The sequence below is a fragment of the Felis catus genome, chromosome D2 (assembly GCF_018350175.1).
Source record: "Felis catus isolate Fca126 chromosome D2, F.catus_Fca126_mat1.0, whole genome shotgun sequence".
NCBI lineage: Eukaryota > Metazoa > Chordata > Mammalia > Carnivora > Felidae > Felis > Felis catus.
The window spans coordinates 1,410,086-1,431,538 of NC_058378.1; the positions used below are offsets into that span (position 1 = coordinate 1,410,086).

At 43.5% G+C, this 21,453-nt stretch overlaps 1 long non-coding RNA gene across 2 annotated transcripts; it reads right to left on the reverse strand.

Annotated features, from left to right (window-relative positions):
- Positions 1 to 1,275: 1,275 nt before the first annotated feature.
- On the reverse strand, positions 1,276 to 20,190 carry LOC111556969. Of its 2 annotated transcripts, none has more exons than XR_006586814.1 (3): positions 20,051 to 20,190; positions 11,716 to 12,210; positions 1,276 to 1,750 (listed from the first exon to the last, which is right to left on the reverse strand). It is a non-coding gene; the product is annotated as an uncharacterized LOC111556969 (long non-coding RNA). The 2 variants fall into 2 exon arrangements; XR_002736678.2 differs by having other exon boundaries at positions 11,529 to 12,210.
- Between the last annotated feature and the right edge of the window lie 1,263 nt (positions 20,191 to 21,453).

The following is a 21,453-nucleotide window of genomic DNA, read 5'->3' on the forward strand; positions in this document are numbered from 1 at the left end:
TCCTAGGAATGACCTTGTCTCTCTTGTCCACTTAAATTCTTACAATTTTTTTTATGATTTGATTCAGATACTACCCATTTGTAACATAACTGTAGACTCTTCCTCTGGAGGAAGATTTTTGTTCTAGTGATGTATTTCTCCCTTGTGCCCGGCACAGTTCCCCAAGCACAGAACACACAATTAATCCATAGGGCTAACGCTTCATTATACCTTTGAATTATCTGCAAACACATAAAAATATGAATGAACATAATAGTTCAGGTAACTGCACGAAGCATATAATGTTTTAACCCCAAGAATTCACGGTCACCTGGTAAAGCAAATGGGAGGTAGACCACCAACAGTTGGTAGACCACGTTAAAGAGTTTGAACTTGGCCCGCAGCCTCCAGGTAAAATTTGAGGCAGGGCAGAGTGTCGACTGGTTCATGTTCTGCTAGGATTGCAGCGGGGCTGAGGCTGGGACAGGCCAGCACTTGACGAACTTGACAGGTGTGTACAGACACGTAGGGGGAGGGGCCTTCCAGGCCAAGAGAAGGGTTGTTTATATTCTTCGTCTTCCGCCCAGTCGTGGGGCAGGGTGCTGAGCAGCAGTGGCTGTCCTGTGGCTCATGTTCCAACACTTTTAAACCCGGGGGAGGGAAATGTACCAGGGGGAGGCAGGAACAGCGAGGGGGAAAATATTTTCCAGAATGCTGCAGGTCAGCCTGGGACACGCAAGATCAGTGGACAAGTGTGAGAATCGCAGAAGACGAAAATGTCGCGCCTGTCTCCAAGAACAATAGAAAATACAGACGAGGAGTAAAGAAGACGTTCGAACGTGAGATTCGGTCGTGTGCAAATGGAGAAATTTCCAGGTGCGTTTCTCTGCGTTGTAGCCTCCTGCCCCACAGTCTACGGGAGCAGGTCTGGCTGGCTGACGTTATGGGATCAAGACTGGGGAAATACTTGAATAGAGGCTCTGGATTAGAAAAAAGTAACTGAAGCATGCCTGGGGAAGAACAAGTCCTATGAGGAAAACGGACATCCTATCACTGACAAACACGTGGGACACACACAATGTTTACAAAACTCAGAACACCACCACACACGTTCCCCTCGGGAAGACGTAGCCGGACCCCAAGGCCCAAACAGGAATTGCCTATTTAATTGTCTCATGTATGCGAGACTCTTAAGACAAGCAGCTTCTGTAACAGGGTCACATGGTCGATGGCAGGCTGGAATAGGGTCTGAAGGTGAAAGAGCGACTTGGTTAACTGTGGCCAGCAGACAACAGGTAGAGAATGATACCAACATGTTTAATTTTCACTTTCCATCTAACAGGAGCGTGTAAAAACCGTTTCTGACCCCGTGTTTGCAGTTAACCGGCCATGAGCCGTGAGAAACAGCCTAATAATGATGCTTTGTGTTGCACGCTGTCAGGTGGATTTCCTCTGGAGGCATCGTCACGTCCAGGGGCCGGTTCAGAGGGGCCCCAACGACCATCCGAGTGGACGCGCATTTTGTGACGCGGCCTGAAGAGTGACTGCTTGCGTGCGTTTGAAGGATGAGCTCCATCAGCTTGTCCTCGAGCTGGTCTCAGCTTCGTTTCCGTGCTCCGGGGTGTTCCTCTCATTTCCTGCCGGAAAGGCCAGGAAACCCGTGTGCACCCTGAGCGTCCGCACGGGAGTCACTCCCTCCGTGCTCCCACAGGCTAGGATGAGCATCCGCCGGTACTCCTTAGTTCGAGATCACCTTTGATCGTCTCTGGTCCTGAAGGTAGGATATTGGCACAGAAAATAAAAATTAACGATGATGATGATTGCAGTGAGGATGGGAGCTTTAAAAATGGCTCGCCTCTTTGGACATTACAGCGCCCCTAGCACGTAGGTATGGTTTGGGGTGAATATAAGGACACGGCATCTCAGAAGGATTAAGGAACGTGTCTAAGATCAAACAGGAAGTGGGAGAGCCGAGATTGGAACCGACCACTGTCAGAGGCTAAAAATCCTCTCCCACTGTGTCCAAGAATTGACTCACCGTATCATGATTCACTTTACCAAATCTGTCAAATCTGTCATTTACTGTAATGGCTTACAACTTCCTTCATTAACAGTGCCCATGTCTTATCCAGGTGACCATGTTTTCTCTCTTTGGCTATACTTCCTGCTTTCCAGAATATTTCACCATATTTATTTGATTTAGCGGGTGAAGGACCGTTTCTGCTACAGCTGGGAAGGGCTAGGTGGACATGCGTGATTTGGTGGGGGGAAGAAGTCCTCATTCCTCTAGTGCACCTGTTACTGTTTCCTAGAAGCAGAAAGGGTATGTGTTAATGGCTGTCATCACCATATCACCACAATGCTGTCAGGACTCCCCCTGGGATGTCACAGCGCGCTTTTATTTACCCTTAAAAATGTGCACATCCTAGTGTATCCTCAGTGCTGTCTCTCTTGTGTCTACAAAACAGTATGCTTTGGCCGATCCTCTCATTCGGATTGTCTGTATCTTGTTTGCTCTTCCTGAAAGAGCATTTATTTATCATTTTCTCTACTCCAAACCTTTTTCCCATGTATAGATTGCCCTCCTGAAAATTTTCTCCCTTCCGCCTCAATCTCTCCCTCCCTCCCTCCTCTTACGGTCATGCATAAAAAGGCTACCACAGCTCAGAATGTGCTCATTTTAGCTAAAGAGAATCATATCAGAATGATGTGTATGAAGAGCGTATTTAGTTCAAGAATAAAATAACAGCCTTCTTTCATCGCTTCAAGTTTTGTGTGATAATACAGGATTAATTTTGGATTTAAATAATACTAAAAGAGGGAGAGAGACTTTTGTCAAGATGAAGTAGGGTTTTAAGTGATTGAGAACCCTGCTTTGGGTTCTCCATGCAATCTCAGAACCAGAGAGATGAGTAATACTTTCACCTTAATTTCCTCAGTGTGTCTGTCACATTTATATTATTTTCCTAAGGTCTTTCTACTGATAGGAAATTGGAACAACGTTAGTGACATCGGATGATGAAGATTCAATTTTCAGTCTTCCATCAGACACTTTAGCTTTTGTTCTACAATACAAACTTGGTAGGGGAGGGGTCTAGTAAACAGCTTATCTGGCTTTGCCCAGAGGGGATGTAATGGTGTCTTAAGTGATTTATGTTCAGAGTGCTCCCCTCAAGGGAGGGAAGCAGCTTTTGAAAAGAAGCACAGTCTTTTTAATCTCTAACTGGGATCTAGAAGGGTTATTGTTTCAATTTGAACTCAAGAAATAGAAGATTGAGATGGAAAGTATTGGAATATTATACTTACTGGTGGTTCATTGAATGAATGCATGTACACACACACACACACACACAGTGTTTTGTCTAATCGAAAATTAAATATCCTAAGTTTTATAACTACCAGCATCTACTGTAAGTCAACATTTCATTAAATCAAACATCCACCAGACTTGCGCATGCTTTGGCACAGCTCAGGGAGATGCTCACAGCCAGTCTTCAGATAAGTCGACGCATGTGCAGAGGAGGCCGCAGGGATCTATGTACGTGACCTTTATGCAAAGCAACTTATCCGTATAGAAGAAAAAAACACATTAGCTAGATCAAATGATAACGGTTCCGTGTAACAGAAAAAGCAACAATTTACGGACTGCACTGATGGCCTTCGTCCCAAGGACCTTGCATCTGGCGGCTCTGAGGAGAGGCCGTGGTGACACAGGCCCTTCAGCCCGGCTCTGTGGGTCCTGGTGCTGAGCCACGGCCCCGCTCCCCTCGGGCAGGAGGGCCCTGTTCTTTCCCGGATACTCACCCAGTGGATTCCATGATGTATCCAGAGCTCCGGCTAATCTCCACTGTAGTGTGTTTCTCTGTTCAGTGCACTATTACTCACGCCCCTATGCCAGTAGGTCAAATACTCTGGAGGCCTCACATAGAGAATCTCTAGGTGAATGCTGTTTAGTGCGTGTTAGAGTGAGAGCAAAGATCTTCACATCCAGGGCCACTTCCCCAAGCCCGTCAGCTTGCTTCCTCTCTGGTTTCCTTGTCTCCGATGTTCTAAACCTTCATCCATGGACCAGCCGGCCAAGCTAGTCACGGCTCCTGTGAGTCAGACTATATTCCTACCTTGGCTATTCTCTCTACACAAAATGGGTGAAATAGCATCCACTGGGAGGATTCTTTCCTACCTGCTGTTCTTTAGGACCACTCCTGATTTTGGGTTCAGCACAGCCCTCACCCTTTATCAGCTTGCGTCCTATCCTGAGCAACGCAACTGTTAAGCAAGCTTTGCCTTTTTCCTCCTCCATCAGCCAATCATAAGGCAAACCAGAGTGGACGTAAGTTTGAGCTGAAGAAGAAGCCACAGAGGGACAGTAGTGGACACCAGGGAGGCTACCTGCTCACAGAGCTTATCTGTGTCCTTTCGTGCTGGTTTGTGCCCGATCTTGAACATACCATTTTCTCCTCACTAAATGTCTGCTGCGCTAACCTTACCTTTGACTTATGAGCTCTCACAGAAATGATTGTGAACCAGTTCTGATCACATGGTCATTTGATATGTCAGGATCTCCATTACTACCAGGGTCATAGCTCTTGAGAAATATTTTTGGATAGTGTACAATTCTGTGCTGCCAGTGTCCAAAACTTAGTCCATTAGCCTAGAGCTCTTAGCTATTATTTTCATACTGGGGATGCCAGGAGCTCTACACAGGGAATTTTCCAACTGCATAGAGATCTCTCGTGTCCGTTGAGTTGTATTATTCAAATGACAGGGCCACTTAAGTTGCCACCTGGACCACAGAGCCCTTTTGTATTCTGAATCCCACGCAAAACGGATGGTTTTCCATGTCTGTCTTCATCTGCTCAGGCTGCCTCTGTAACAAAATTCCATAGCCTGGGCGGCTCAAACGGCAGACATTTATTTCTCACAGTTCTGGAGGCCAGAAGTCCAAGATCAAGGTATCGGCCAATGCGGTTTCTAGCTTGCAGACAGCCACCATATTGCTCTGTGCTCACATGACTGCTTCCTCGTGAGCATGCAAGAGAGCTCTGGTGTCTCCTTCTTGGTCTTCCCAGAACACTAATCCCATCATGAGGGCCCTACTCTCATGGTCTCGTCTAAACCCAACTACCTCTCAAAGGCCCTCTTTCCAAATACCATCACCCTGGGGGGCAGGACTTCAATACATGAAGCTGGGGAGAAGGAGACACAATTCAGGCTATAGCGATGTCACTTGGTCAAAGCGGTAAATGTGACACAGCTTTGTTGACAAGTTTGGAACATGCTGTCTCCAGAACCAGAAGATTACCAGGTATTGTGCTTCTTTCTGAGTAAGATGACAACACAAGGCAGAGACTTTTCCTTTACTTTGGAGAGCATGTCCCAGTATCCCTTGGACACCTAGATCACTAAAAAAAATCACTGATACGTGAAGGTTTTCAACCCTTTTTTTCCATTTCCATGGTCTAGAGCACAGGTATCTTACCAACACCTGCAATGTATTTGCCAATTCTTAGTCATCTACTTCAACCAACGACATGCCATTGACAGGATGACTAATGTGTTGTTCGGCGGATTGTATAGATCTTCCAGATGCATCCAGATTGTATTTTGAGAGAGGGCAGGAGAGTTATCTAGCTCTGAATAACATCATACACATGCACTGTTCTCTGTTCCATGAGATCGTGAAATGCATCTGGCCCATCCACCTCCATAAGGACGGAAAAGAGCACATTTATCAGACTTAAGAGTTAATTACTGTATAATTGAGTCTGTGATGTAGTCCCAATTTCATGCTCCATCCCGTACTGGTTTGGCACTCCCCATACCAGTTTCCATACAGACTATCCTAGCTTTTACCGCCGTGCAGCTCTTCATGATACGGCCCGTGTGACTCCCACTTCACCTTAAATCTGTGATTAATGACCTTCAGCTTTCCATTGTCTGTCACTGATCTATCAATTACCCCCACAGTGTCATTCAGTTCCTTAGTACTTATCATTCATATTTGTGAATTAGAACATTGCACTTGCCAGTACATCCCCCACCTCAACTATCTCCCCTTCGTTCAACACTAGTAACCCCTAACAAACGTGCACCTCCGGCATTACAAGGGCTGCCATTGCTCCGTCTACCAGCTACGATAGATCTTCACTTTCACGTGTCACTGATGTGGGATCCACGCCAGTGTCTCACTTTAGAGTCCGCCTCCTGAGCACGCTTCTGGTACCCGCGGTCTTACGGTGGAGTCTGTAAGATGGAGACATGTGCTGGATCGACGCCTACAGGAAGGAAGTATCATTGGGAGGTGCCAGGCTGTTGGGGCGGTATGGCAGACGGTCCTAATCAATCTCGCAGGCAGCCTTGGACTTGGGATGGCCCTTGACAACCTCCCTGCTCTGAGGAAGAGAGCCAGCCCAGACCAATACTGGGATATGGGATAAGAGGACAATGGGTCTTTCTGGCTGACAGAAGGTTCCAGAGAGGAACTCAGCTGAGCACGGTTGGTTCCCAACACCCTCCGAAGCTGGGGGAGTCAGTACCTGACAGAGTTGGGGACGGCATTCCATGGACTCCCAATATAGCAGCTTTAAAGGACTCCATGAGAGTGCGAAATGAGAAATCCTCATTATTTCTTCTTTTTTTAATTTTTTTTTAATGTTTATTTATTTTTGAGAGAAAGAGAGACAGAGTACAAGCAGGGGAGGGGCGGAGAGAGGGAGACACAGCATCGAAGCAGGTTCCAGGCTCAGAGCTGTCAGCACAGAGCCCAACGCGGGGCCTGAAATCACGCTCTGCGAGATCGTGACCTGAGCCGAAGTCAGAGACCCAACTGACTGAGCCATCCAGGCGCCCCTCATTATTTCTGATGAACCTTCACCCCGAACCTGTGTGCACGTCAGAGACAGAAAGTAACTGAGTCGCCGCAGTCCTGGCTGAGAAGACTGGTGAGGAATAGAGAAGTTCTCCTCCAATAGGATGGAGCCAGAGCTCTAAACGGAGTTATCAGGGATTCTGTCCAAGTGGGGACATTCTATTCTTCCCCCTGTGGATGTGGCTGGATGCTTTCCTGCCTGGCTATGTCTCGAAGAATCCTCATTGCACATACACATAGAGGTATTTTATGATTATCCTTTCTCTTCAACCAAGGTAACTTAGTTTTTACAGGACAAATGGTATTTAGGGCAAAATGGGAAAGCTTTGCCAAAGATCTTTTCAGGATTGTTCATTAGTCTTGAATTTTGCTGCTTCTCTGTATTGTCAGGTGTTGGCAAATGTTTTTGTTATCACGATAGAATTAACATCATAAATGTATGATGCATAACACTGACTGATCCTTGTTCAGGGTTCATTGTGCTTCAATTTCCTTGACAAATTAAATAAATGTCATCAATATTACTTCATGCAATGTGTTTTAAGGAAGCACAATTTAGTCAATTAAGTTTACGTCAGGGCAATATAATGTTTTAACTTATTTACTTAAACACAGAATCAAAATTGACAGACGTAAATTTGCATTAGTAATAGCACATGATGTATCATTCTTTATAAAAGCCACATCTCAGCATCTTCTGGACATGTGTGAAATATAATCTATTCTGAAAGACTATATTCTCTCCATTTTTCCCCAGATTGTTGGCGCGGAGATATTTTAGAACACTAATTGGGCTTACTTTGTAAATCGTATATTAAAGGTGATCTCTCTCTAATAAGCACATGGATAGTATCATGCAAAATTACTTTTCATTTAATTTAAGTGCTTCAATTTACGTGGTTGACATAATCCTGTAGCTTCACATTTATAGCTGGGCTAAAGCCACTCTTTATTCAAGAATTTTTTCCAGCAGAATGGATTGCATTTAAATGTAAATTCAGTTTTATGAAGCTTAGAAAACCTGTTTTTTGACATGGAAATTTTTGAAAAAGATAAATGAAGTGAACTGATGTAACACAGAACAAGAATAATCCTTCAAATCTTAATCAGTTAAAGAGGGGATATAGTTTCATAAAATGGCATAGTATAGTAAAGTCAGAGAAAATTTAAATGTGATAAAGAAAAATAAAGAAAAATTATGTCACCATTATACTTATGTGAAAGGAAAGAACTGACTCCAAATTATTACAGCAAATCAGCTGCTAGAATTTTCTGAAGCTCTTTATAGCAATATTATCATTTTTTGCACATACCTTTTTGTGATCTGGTATTCCTCCAAGAGTATACTTTTTGTTTTTTTATTATTAAAAATGATAATGTGATGCTGCTAGAAACTGGGTATGTCACATGCAATCTGCTAAGGGACAGGTGCTATCTTGAGATACGTACTTAGATGGGACACACTAGGAATAATACTTAATACTTGGAGATAGCAAAGTAAGAAACCATCAAAATAAAACACACAATAGTTCTCATCTTAAGCATATGTTCAGCTGAATTGATATTCTAAAATTATTAAAAGTCTGCTCACTTTGTAGTTGTGATAGATTACATAACTTTTAAAGAGCACATATTACCTTTATAGATCACATAAGTTATTAATATTTGATCCATTTACTTGCTAAGTGAAATAAAATGTATTTATGTTACCTTTGCGTTCCAAGGAAAAGAAAGAAGGGTCCTACGGAAATGATTTCGTTATTAGCTTCTACACTCACACGGAGGGTGACATAGAATTAATGTCAGAGTTGTTAACACCAATGGCAAGCTTCAGGCTTTCAGTTTACGGAGATTTCCCACTTTTGCAACTGTGTCTAACTTACTAAAGCAGGGGAGAGCTGGTTGCTTAGCAACATTTGTATTTCTATTGTTTAATTTCATGAATTGTCAGCATATCAGTGTAGAATTTACCACAAAGTAAGAGCGAGAACAGCAGCACACCCCTAATGCATTCCTGGTTTTACCTGGAGTGTTGTTGGTCAGCATGACAGACAGGAGAGAAAAGTGTAATTTGAAATATCTGTGGTATGGTCTAGGGATTCGACAAGTGACTTATGCTGCCTTAAAATCAGAGCAATGAATTTTAAAAAAAAATTAGTTTTTGTTTAAATGCCAAAGAACTAAAAGCCGGTCACATTTTCCTTCCTGTGGCAAGAAAACTTAGCTGTACAATATTTTAGAATCTAAAATGCATACCTTCAAAACATTTATATTGACCAAGACATCAAGTTATTAATTGTGTCAAATATAATTCACAGAAAGTGTCTGAATATGCTGCATAAAAAACAACCAAAACTCATGTAAATTTATTCAGTGGTGGTTCCGCTCTACTTTGGGGAGCATTTTATACGGCAGGGATATTAATGTGCACTCTTCCATTTATTAGGAAAAAGACTGAAGCCAATAGCTCTGCCTCCTTAGCTCCATTTTCAAGTCAGGGTACAAATGGTGTGGGATTTAATCACCGCTCATGTAACTGAAGCGTTTCCCTCTATGGAACTTACTCGTTTGGGGATGAAAAGCCCTACATCCTATTTGCTTTCACTCGGAATTCTGGGGAACCTACAGATTAACAGATCCTGTTCAGAGGGTTTCCATGGAAGGCACACGTCTTGAAGTGACCACATTTTCTCATTTCTCTTTGTGACTTAGCACTGTGGTAAATGCCTGGGTGCAACCCTCAGGACTTTCTGAGACACACTGTTACAACATCAAGAGTGGAAGCCCCTGAAATTCTGCTTCGGCGTCACATGACTTGGTCTTGTCAGGGTCAGATTTCTACATACATATGGTGGGTTGGATAGACACGTCTGCCTCCACCTGCACTGAGTCCCACCAGGGATAGGAAGTGACCTTTCAGAGGACAGATTATCTCGAGAAAAAAAGAGAAGAGACCAAAACGTTTTGGAGACTGAAAAACAGAGGACTTGTGGTGATTTACCCAGCAGTCCTGAATCCTAATTAGCAGTGGATAAAGCTGGAGAGGTCACTCTACCTCATCCCCACAAGACCCAGAGATTAGTAGCACCTAGGATAGACTTCTGGGCAAACTGGAGATAAACCAGAATGCTTGCCTTAAGTTGCTTTTTTTTTTTAGACGCTAAACCCCCCTATGGCTTCCTTCCTTTGAGAATCTGGATGGTTACTCCTCTCTGATGTGACAGAGTATTAGGGGTGTGTTTTTCTAGAAAACATAAAGCAGAATGGAGACCAGAAGGCACTGTTGAAGGAAAGCAGTGCCATTGAAACAGGCATTGACTGAAATTGATGTTGTGAATACTGGGTTCCCACCCTCTTCTCCTCCTCAGCTCCCAGCATGATGGCGGCACCCAGGTAAGAGAATGTTGTATTGCAGATTGCAGGTGCAGGCGGGACATCACCATCCAGAAGGAAAAACACTCAAATGTACTAATATTCCCTCCATGAAGACACAATCCCAGGGAACCCTGCAGTCAACAAGCCCACCTATGGACACAAAACTTCCAATCAGCTTTTCACTGGCCCTCTCATATGTAAGAGCACGTAGATAAAGATCACCATGCCCTTAATTAAACCTCTATATCAAATCAGAGACGAAACAAAAGACCAATGTGGAGGAAAGAGAAGAAACTGAGAGCACGCTGCGGTAACATCACTAGAGGAACGAAGCATCACGAAGCAGGAATGGACTACTACGTAAAAAGAACATCCCAGAGACATGGCTCGGACCATGGAACAGGGATGCTTCAGGTGCCACAAGGGGACGGCTGGCTGTCTGGCTGCAGACCCACCAGCACACCATCCAGATGTCAGAAGGACCCCGTCCTTACTAATGAAATGGCCAGACACCCCTGAATCGATGCAGTGTTTCTCCCAGAGACACACAGCACTGGGCCATGTCAACGGGGTCAGGGGGCCCTTCCTCACCTGCCCCTTACCAGCCCCAGAGGAGGCAGGGAGCCCGACCGAGCCCGGCAGATGCCATTTGCACAGGCCGGGAGGCCTGCTTTCCCACCATCCACAGCTTTGCCGGGAACATACCACTTACCCTTGTTCTCCCAGAGCACTTACTAGAGCACCACCCTCAACCTCGCCTGAATCCAGCGCGGGGAAGAGTTACACGGTCACCTTACTCGTCTATCTCAGCTGCCTGTTAGCTCCAGCGTCCACGAGACAGAAAACAAAGTCCACCAGACATTCCGCTGGTCAAGTTACCGAATCTGAGCTGTTTAAGGATCCTGACCATGCCCCCCACCGCTGGATGGCCAGCAAGCTCTGTGTGGGGCGAGCGCTCCCTGCAAGGCTCTTCTCCACAGCCAGGACCGGGAGGCCCTCGGTTGTCCCAAATCCAGCCTGCACCTGCCACATGCAGTCACCCCTCCTGTGATTTCTTCCAGGAAAACTCCAGCGAGGGCCAGCAATGAGCCAAGGACCGTGCAAGGCCTGAAGGATAGAGCTCTTAGCTACGTTGATGCCTTCCCTCTGAAAATCCCCTAGTAAGTAATTTTTGAAAGGGCATGCTTAAATTGCTGAATAGAGAATTACCATAAATGAGTTCTCCATTTCTGCATTGGCTTTGTTAGTTGGAAAGCAATTGTTTTACTAACGAACCAAAACAAGCCATTAAATTATGTGAATTCACCTTCTCTGGATGCCTGGAGGTCCAGTAGAGAAGCTTATTCTCTGGCCTAGAGGGGGCTCACACCATATCTGCCTTCCCTAACATGTCTCAATCCTGGGACCTTAGGGGCCAGAAAGTCGCACTGAGTGTGGTGACGGTTGACCATCAATCAGAAACGTTCCGTCTTCTCCTCGAGGAGATCCCTCACCGTATTGTCACTGCTTGAGAACAGGGGGACTCTGTCCTTCCTTTCAGCTCTGGGTCAGATCCCATATGCGGCCAATTCCGTGATGGCGATGAACGGGTTACTCTCCTTTGCGTCGGCTTGTGCGTCAGAGCAAACGAGCCCTCAGGCGGGAGAGCCAGGCTCCAGGGGAGGCGTGCTCTGGGTCCCGGAGAGAGGCTGTAGCCACGTAGCCCAGTGTGTGGGCTGCACACAAAGTACTGACTGACGTCTGGGGGTGGGGGGGGCATTTCCTGCAAGTCTGATGTCAGAAGCCAGGACAGTCAGATGGCCGTGACGTGCCCCTCATACGGGAGATGCTCGGTAGTGCTACACTGAAGCTCCTGGACGAGTGCTGGGTAAGTCTTACCTCCTGGAGGACGAATAACAGCCCCGTTTTTCCTTTAGTGTTATTTCACATTACTCCGCATTTCAAAAGTCCACATGTACGAAATGGCATCTTATTTTGGTTTCTCAGAGCTTAAAAATGATAAAAAAGCAAATTGATGAAGTAAAAGATACTGGTTCTTATTTTGTTTATCAGCCAAGCACCACATGAATTGTCAAAATGTTGTACCAGCACTTAAAGAGTAAGATACGTGGAGGGAGGCTGAGTTGCCCAAGTTACATCACCTGTGGCTCTTTTAGACCAGCTGTCAGTCAGCCAACCGGTAGGCGCCAGCCCGTAACTGGCTACAAGCAGGTGACTGAGTGAGAAAGCCCACCCACACGGGCAGCTAAACCCACAGACTCGTGAACCAATTAAGATCTCTTCTTTTATGCCCCTGATGTTTGAGTTATTTGTTATGCACCATTATCGCGGCAAGGGGTAACAGGTACGCTTGCATGGTTTAAATGTTGCACTTATTGGCATGCGCACAACTGGTCTACCCAGATTTGCGAAGAGATGAGAAGGATGGATGGGGCAGGGTTGTGAGCAGTCGCTGGAGATAAGCCCACAGGTGAAGCCTGGCTCCTGGGCAGGGTGTTGGCCGTGCTGGGATCCCAGGGGGAGGGGAGCTTGGTTAATGTACTTACCAGTTATTTGTCTGAAAGTATATATTATACTTCTATTGATATTGTATATATACTTATGATATAGAATTCATATGTGTCATACACATTGTACTTGTATCAATATTGTATATTACACATGAGTATATAATTCACTGGTCAATACACCACCATACTTGGTCTGTTTAATATTCACAATTGTTTACTGAAAGAGGGAGCAGATTTCCATTTTGTAAGGATGGAGCTATGAGAGGTCAGGTGTGGGCTGGTGTCGAACTAGCAAGAAGAACCCGAAAACATTTCCGACTCCCCAAGTCTGCACCTTGTTTGTCACTGCATCGTATCGATTCCTATTTGAAATACTTCATTCCCTCAAATATTCCACACACATTCATTGGTTTGGGCATTTCTGAGGAGAAAAGCTTGTTGTTTTATTGTTGTCTGTCTAGTTGTTTTACGCATTTCAAGAAGGACACATTCAGGGCACCTGGGTGGCTCAGATGGTTAAGCGTCTGACTCTGGCTCAGGTCACCATCTCACGGTTAATGGGTTCAAGCCCCATGTCGGGCTCTGTGCTGACAGCTCGGAGCCTGGAGCCTGCTTTTGATTCTGTGTCTCCCTCTCTGCCCCTCCCTCACTCGTGCTCTGTCTCTCTCTCTCTCTCTCTCTCTCTCTCTCTCTCTCAAAAAAAAATAAACTTTAAAAAAATGTTTTTAATCACTCAAGAAGGACACATTCCCAAGATTCGGTGTATTAGGAACCAAATTTCCTCACTTGGTTGATATTGTTCATCCAAAGCCCCTTCAGGACATCTTTACATTGAGGTTCTGGGTCATACGTCAGAGTTAATGTTCAATGGAAAACTGAGGTCAAAGGGATAAAAAAGGGAAAGAGAGGGAGAAGGGGTTAGAGAGTCAGGAGCTGCATTCAGAGTTAGAAACGAAAACTGCAGGAAAGCTAGGTTCTCCTGTCTCACAGCTGACCGGCAGTCGGGGCTCAGTAGCAGTGAGCTCTCCGGCAGTCTCCTCGTTTCACTACCTACTATCACAGTACACATCATACACTCCCATCCACACACACATACGGGGTCTAAACCACAGAACCCTGTTTAGTAGGAAGGTCCCCGTTCTCCATGTAGCCTGTGCTAGTGAACACAACTACAATTAAACAGAATGTGTTCAGGAAAATTCCTGGGCAGTCATGCCCTTGAAAGCCTTCTTAATTTACAACCTAAATGGGGTGGCTGTTAAAGAAAATTGTAACACAGTATTAAATTCTTATAGCCCTGCTCCCCACCCTAGAAAAGAGGCTTAGCAAAAATGCCTCTTTGTTTTCGGTGAGTTTTGCGCTGAACTTTGATGAAAGAAATCAAATGTAAAGCAATCTGTGGGTTATTAGGCATTTGTACAAATCCAGATTAGTTTTTGACCCGGTTTATTTCCTACAGCCTCACAAACACGGAATTCCAAATCTTCAGCTTGCTCCCTACTCCTAACCCACGATGTAACTCATTATTTGTTAAGGGAATACATTTGTTAGGGAAATACATAAGTAAACATTTGAATGTGGGATTAAAGAGTGCATCAATATTTATTCCTGCATACCTTGTACGAATGACTGATTCCTGTAGGCAAGTGACTATATCTAAAATGAATTTGATGGGGTGTTTCAGAAAATATTATTGGCTACACCCATTGCTTTGAATAGGGATAGGTGGACAGAAATGCACACACACACATACATGAAATACACTTTTTATCTCTGTAATCGCTAATACGTTACTAAGACACTACTGTTTTCGCGTCGTGTGCACATTTAGGAAAGGACTGTAGTCCCGTTATAAAACAGGGGGTGATGGACCTGTTGTCTGTACAGCTTCGATAGTGTATGAATATTGGCAAATCAGGAAGACTTCCTGAAGAATATGTTCTTTTCTTGCTTTTATTGCTATCAGTCTGGCAATTATTCAGCGGAACTGCCCTTATTTTCAGTTCGTTACAAGGCCACAGTCCTGCCACAGTCCATAGATTCTCCAGAGCTGCTTTAAAGTGCAGTCACGGGGCGCCTGGGTGGCGCAGTCAGTTAAGCGTCCGACTTCAGCCAGGTCACGATCTCGCGGTCCGTGAGTTCGAGCCCCGCGTCAGGCTCTGGGCTGATGGCTCAGAGCCTGGAACCTGTTTCCGATTCTGTGTCTCCCTCTCTCTCTGCCCCTCCCCCGTTCATGCCCTGTCTCTCTCTGTCCCAAAAATAAATAAACGTTGAAAAAAAAAATTTTTTTTTTAAAAAGTGCAGTCACACAGGCAAACATTTTTTGTTGAATGTATTTGTTTCTTGTGACAGAGTTGATATATTGTGGTTTGTCCTTAATATGATATAAAGACGGATGCTAATAGAAGTTTGAGAAAAATACAAACGAGTTTCCTTATTTACTTATACCAAGCTGTCAGACTATTGCTGGAAAATATTCATTGGGCAAAATCTTTACTCATGTGAAGAGGGATCCCTTGTATAGTTCTTAAATATAAAAAATAGATAGTCAGCTGGAGCTGGCCCAGTGGCTCAGTCGGTAACACGTCTGACTCTTGTTTTCGGCTCAAGTCATGATCTCACAGTTTGTGAGTTCAAGACCCGCTTCGGGTTCTGTGCTGAAAGTGTGGAGCCTGCTTGGGATTCTCTCTCTCCCTCTCTCTCTGCCCCTCCCCTGTTCGTGGTCTCTCTCTCTCTCTCAAAATAAGTAAACAAAAAATATTTAATAAATGAATACATTAAATAAATAAATAAATAAAAATAAAAAAATAGATGGTCAGCAAAAAGATAAAAATAAACTTGCAAAAGGAAGTCAATCTGACATCAGTATGTTTGTGTCACTTAACATTTTTATAAGGAGGGCACTTGGGGTCAGCACTGGGTGTTGTATGTAAGTGATGAACCACTAAATTGTACTCCTGAAACTAATATTACACTGTATGCTAACCAACTGGAATTTAAATAAAAACTCAAAACTACAAAGAAATGTATAGAATGTTGTAAACAATTTATGAAATTATGAAAATATCACATTGTAGTCTCACAGGTATTTCTATTAAAAAGGTAGAATGTTTTGAAACTATAATACATTAAATTAACATAATATAATAAATTTATGAAACCCTATCCTAAGAAAACTTTACCATGTGATTCATGTTAGTATCTACCAAAAAATAGTTAATGATTTTGCATCAACAATGTGCAAATATGTGCTGAAATATAGTGACAATACTAATGAGAATAGTTTGGTATGACTCTGCCCTGAGATATCTAGTGGAAATGTTTTTATATTTAGGTCAACACGTGTCACATTTCCTGCTATTCCATTGGCAATATCGTCATGCACTTACTGTAAGGCTATGACAGCAAGTAAAATGCACCATTTATTTTTTTAAATATATTTATTTAAATTCAAGTTAGTTAACATACAGTGTAGTATTGGTTCCAGGAGTAGAACCCACTGACTCATCACTTGTATACAATGCCCAGGGCTCATCCCAACAAGTGCCCTCCTCAGTGCCCATCACCCATGTAGCCCATCCCCCACGCCCTTCCCTCCATCAACCCTCAGTTTGTTCTCTGTGTTTAAGACTCTCTTCTGGTTTGCCTCTCTCTCTGTTTTCATCTTACTTTAGCTTCCCTTCCCCTATGCTCGTCTGTTGAGGGTCTTAAATGCCACATATGAGTGAAATTATGTGATACCTGTCTTGCTCTGCATGAATTATTTCGCTTAGCGCATAATACACTCTAGTTCCATCTACGTTGCTGCAAATGGCAACATTTCATTCCTTTTGATCACTGAGTCACGCACCATGGAAAGAATTCACTGTTTTCTCAATGAACTGACGTATCACTCATTAAGTTCTGGTCACTAGGCAGGCTAATATGGTTTTGAAAAGATGATTCTGTCCTCAGAAAGCTAAGATAAAGTTGCAGCTGACAAGGGGAGATGTTCACACGGTGACACTTCATACTGTGGGATTGGGGGAGACTTGGGGAGTGGAGGGACAACAAAACTCAAGGCCCATGAGGTGCAGGAGGGTCATGTGATGGGGAGCAGACCAGGAGCCAGGCACAGCTCATGCTCTGCAGCTGGGAGGCGTATTTCTCCTTCGTCTTTGGTTCCCAGGGATGATGGCCACGGATGGAAGGGAATTTTCTCTTTCCACTGTAAACACCGCTGGTTTCCAAGTGCTTAATGAAGAAGTTGCATTGGTGTATATATGTGGACATTTTCTCGGATGTGAGAGACACCAGGGACTGCGCGGTCTTAGCCTGCACATTCCCCCCTTGGTCTCCGCTCGCAACATAACACATTTCACACGGGGAGCAAATTATCCCCCGAAAGACTGAAAACACTCACTGAGTGAAGACTTGTTCCACATATGGGAAAAGAAAACTTTTGAGATCTTACACTTTTTGAGATTTTTTTTTTTTAATTAACTTTTCCCAGTAATTACTCATCAAGAGATGTTTCAACACATGAAACGTTGAGAGTCCTGTGTTGTTTGTGTACAGATATGCTTCCGTTGCCGGCCTGTTCGGAAAACATTTAGGAAGTTCCTTCAGTTGCTTTGGAGAACATCCCAGCCTCCTCTTGGCAACTTCAGAGTATGTTTTCTGTACAGGATTAACACGATTTAATTTTGAATCACTTTGTTGGTAACACCTACTTTCAAGAAGCAGGCCCTTCACTCTATTTTTTTAAGACCCACCAGATGTTGTTGTTTAAGGGGAAAAATTGCAAGGAATAGTGAGTAATTCCTAGAGATCTCATGCAAAGTACAGTGAATACAGACAGCATTGTATTATAATCATTAAACTTGCTAAGAGACTAGATCTTAATTATTCCAACCACTAAAAAGAAACTGTAATTATATAGTGTGATAGAGGTGCTAATTAGCACTATAATGGCAATCGTATTGCACTACAGAAATATGTCAACATGTACACCTTAAATTTACACAATGTTTTATATCAAATATATTTCAATTAACAAAAAAATAAAAGGCCACCCAAATTCCTGAGGATTATAGCTCTTGGTGAAATTTATAATTTTGATCAATGTTAAAGCGAAGCATTATAACTTACATAGACTCATACAATTTTATGGCAAAAATGACTGATTCCTAATGTAACTATTATAGACAAGAGAACAGATTCAGAGAAATATATTTTGGGGCATTAATTGCCATGTATTACAGAGAATCTTGCTGCTTCTATCTTTGGTTGAAATAGTTTGAAGAATATAGTTGAAAACGCCAGCCTTTAGGACAGAATTCAACCCAACTTGACAAATATTATTGTTTAATGGAATGAAAACCAATTACGTCAAGTACAAAAAAATTACTATAATTTTACATTTGCAGTGTTATCCTAGATAACATAATAGAAATATCTTATTCAACCATTTTTATGAAGACAATTTTCCCCAATCTGATGTTGTTAAGGTTTTTTAAAAAAAGATAAAAGGTACAATCTTCGTATGTTACAAACAACTCCGAGATCAGAAAAATATCTAATCTTGTTTATTAATTTCATATCATGTTTCGCCTTGAGAGTGGTTTCACACAAAAAGATAAAGCAATATCCACTCTGATTGTTGTGTTTCCATGGTAACAAGCAGACAATAAAATAGTTTCTTGTAATTCTGTTGTTTTACTTAGTGGCCTCATTCAGGTGGGCTCCCAGTTTTCCCCACCTTGAGGCGGTCCCTCCTGCCTGAGGGGACATCTGTGGGGGTGAGGCACCCCTTCCCATGGCCTGCCTCGGGAGCAGTCCCCACCCACGGTGTGACTCATGGTCTCCGGGCAACTGTGGTGTTGCCCTCATGGTCGCTTCGGGTCGGCTGGGTGGACTGGAGGTTTCCTGAAGAAACAGCGCTGGCTGGAGCCTCCGCACATCTTTATTTCCTCTTCTCATTTCCCCCCTGCTTTGTCCTGGCCCTTCCCCCGCTTCCCCCACTCTGATGAGGCTGATACCGATACTTCTGTGCCACTCAAAACCTACGCCTGCTGATGCCATTAGACCCGTGTCACCGTTGAAATGAATTATGGGCGTCAGTTCCTCAACCAGGACTCGTTTGGAACTAATTACACTGGTAATTCCCAGTCGTATTCCTTTAGCTCTGTCTAGTATTCCAGAATATAATCTGGAAGGTGATATTTTAAATACCTTTTAATGATGCAGGATGAAAGGATATTAAATCTGGCTCTAATTAAACATAGTTTCTCTAAAAGCAGGGACTGTATTTCATAAGCCTTCATTTTTCTAATAAGGGGCAATTTAGTTCATTTTATATATATATTTATATGTAATATATATTTATATATAGTATATATAATATATTATTTATTTTATAATAATATAATATATTATATATATATATATATATATATATATATATATATATATATATATATATACACATACAGTTAAGGGTGAGGCCTGGTAGGTATGCAATTCATGTTTGTAATTTCATCAGAAGCGGTTTACAATTTTCTTCTCTGTTGTAAGGAGACCTGTATTTCCCTCCGAGATAGAAGAAACTTCACATCAGCCTTGCTCACTTCACCGAGTTGATCGGATAAGTCTGTCTCTCTACCCTGTCCTCATGAGTCACCGTCTTGTGTCTCTTTCTGTCCTTGTGCCTGTTAATTACGCAAATCAAGGCTTATTATCCCTTTGGGATATTTTAGTGGCATGAGTAAAACTTAAGTTTCTTTTAAAAAGGCCATGATAGTAACATTATCTGATTACTTTAGCTAATATAACCAAAAAAAAGGCAAGAACATTATAGGCAAAAATATGCACGTAAGTTAAACACATCTCAGGCCATCAGAAATATGATCTTATAAGTATTTTATACTAAACTTGCAAAATTAGAGGATAATGCCTCAGTGACTTTAATGATATTTATTTAGAAGGATAAGTGTACCCCTTAATTCGGCAAGAAAAAAATATAGGGAGAGGGAGACGCTTAACAGGGCAAGAAAATTTTTAAAAGATAGGGAAAAACTCAGACGATAAAAAGTGTTCTCTGTCAAGTATTTCTATTTGCTCAAACCAGGAAAGTCCTCTCCTGCCGGCAGCAATCAGCCTCAGACGGATGATAAAGGCCCTTTCGCACTTAGGAGAGCGGCCCCGGGCGCTCAGGGCCTGCTCCCTCAGCACAAGAGATGCCCAAATTGTTCTTCATAATCCATTTAGTGGTGGCGAGAAAGAGACAACAGGAAACAAGTCACAAGGCAGAATTCTTACCCAGCAAGTGTTAAATTACCTTTCCTGAAGAAGGACTTCCACATCTCTTTTTACTTCATGGAGTTCATGCCATGCCTTGTTCTCAGCGCTCATCATACGATAATTTCTGTGGTTTTACCATTTTAAAGATAATTCACATATATTCTCACAGAGAGAGGGAACGCGGTGTTACAGGCAGAGCTAAAGTCATCATGAAGGGTCGGGGTTCAAATCCTAACTGCATCAATCATTTGTCCACAGACAGTCCACCTGGATTTTCTTGACATAATTGCTTTATGTGGGGGGGAAAGGGGTTGAACTAAACAAATTGCACCATCTTTCAAATTTCCTCAATCTATCAGCATCTTAAAGTAACATTCATATTGACAAGGCACTGTCCACCACGATGAATTTGTTGCCTGTGGGTAACACAGGCACTCATCCCGCGTGTGCTGATGTTTGTTCCCAGCCGCTGCTTAGCAAATCGCTAGAACCTTCATGGCATAACACAACACACATCTATGACCTCACAATCGGGAGTCTGGACCCCACTCAGTTGGGCTCTCTGCTCAAGGTCTCACGAGGCTGAAATCAAGGTATTTGCTGGGCTGTGTTCTTGTCTGGACACCCAACTAGGGAAGGGTCTGTTTCTGAGCTCCTCAAGTTGCTGGCAAATGTGTCTCCTTGTGGCTGTAGAATTCAGGACAGACTGCTTCCCTCAGAGCCCTCAGTGGAGGGGCAAAGTCTCTGCTTCTTCAAATCTCTGCCTTGACAGAAGGCCCGGGGCCTCCTTTATGGGCACACCTGATTGCATCAGGCCCACCCAAGAAATTCTCTTCTGAGTAACTCAGTCAGTTGATTACGAATCAGCCTGAATTACAGGTGCAAAATCTCTTCCCCTTTGCCATATACCAGGACACAATCCTGGGGGTTTTATCATATATCATGCCAATCTTGCCATATTTTATTTGCTAGATACAGATTGCGTGCGTGGCCCACACTCCAGGGAAAGAGAGGTGAGAACCGAGGGAGAAATCACAGGGGCCTCTTTAGGGTATTTCCACCACACCAGCTCTGTAACAAGCACTGTGCTAACCCCTACGATTAGGAAATATGAGTAAGATGATGCACTCATCCCCCCAAGAGTATATAATCTAAAAGCTGGAGACACAAGTAAGCATGCCCTCTAGTGCACGAGGGGAACTGGCACCGTGATGGAAGGGACGTGAAGGAGTGGCTCCTTTCTGGCTGGAAACACGAGGGAACGTGGAGGCCCTGATGGGCTTTCAGGGAAGGCGATGCCTGCACTGGAGCTGGAGGTCTGCTCACAGACGAGCCAGGCATCACATTGAAGGCGTGAGTGGAGAGACGTCAAGACAGGTGAGGCAGTGAGGCATTGTGCCCTGGAACAGTGGAGTTCAGCCCTGCTGTCACCAGCGTGGC